Raw genomic sequence first — 600 nt, 5'->3', positions numbered from 1 at the left:
GTTCATATAGTCAATTAATGATAAACACATATATATTTATTAGTAATAAATTTATTCTTTATTAACTCTATTAGCTTTTTAAATTTCATAATTTAAGTTTTGGTTTAACTGGTAATTTGATGTTTATAATTAGGTTTTTAATTCATTTTAGTTTTTATGTTTTTTTATTTAATTGAGATTATTTTTTTAAAAAAAATCAATACAATCCTTTATATTAAATTAAGTTAATATAATTTTGAAAGTATCATGTATCAAAATGAAAAAAATACCTAAATGTGTATAACTGTAAATTAAACCTTAAATTTTCAAATTGGTTTAATACATAATTAAATATGCATGTTCTTTCCACTTCTTAGTAATAAATATGATTAATCATTATTATTTCTTAAGTGAATATCTTCTTAAATGTTTATATATATGATAAAAAAAAAAACACATACACTTTTAATTAATATGTATATTAATATCTCAATTAAGTTGTCATTTCACTCATCAATCCAAATTAAAAAGAAAAAACGATCCTATATATTTTTTTAGTTTTTTTCTATTTACAGAATCAAAATAACTTAGTTTCTCAAATTTAATAGTAGGATTAATTTT

The sequence above is a fragment of the Vigna radiata genome, chromosome 11 (assembly GCF_000741045.1).
Source record: "Vigna radiata var. radiata cultivar VC1973A chromosome 11, Vradiata_ver6, whole genome shotgun sequence".
NCBI classification, from domain to species: domain Eukaryota; kingdom Viridiplantae; phylum Streptophyta; class Magnoliopsida; order Fabales; family Fabaceae; genus Vigna; species Vigna radiata.
This window is presented reverse-complemented; position numbering follows the sequence as displayed.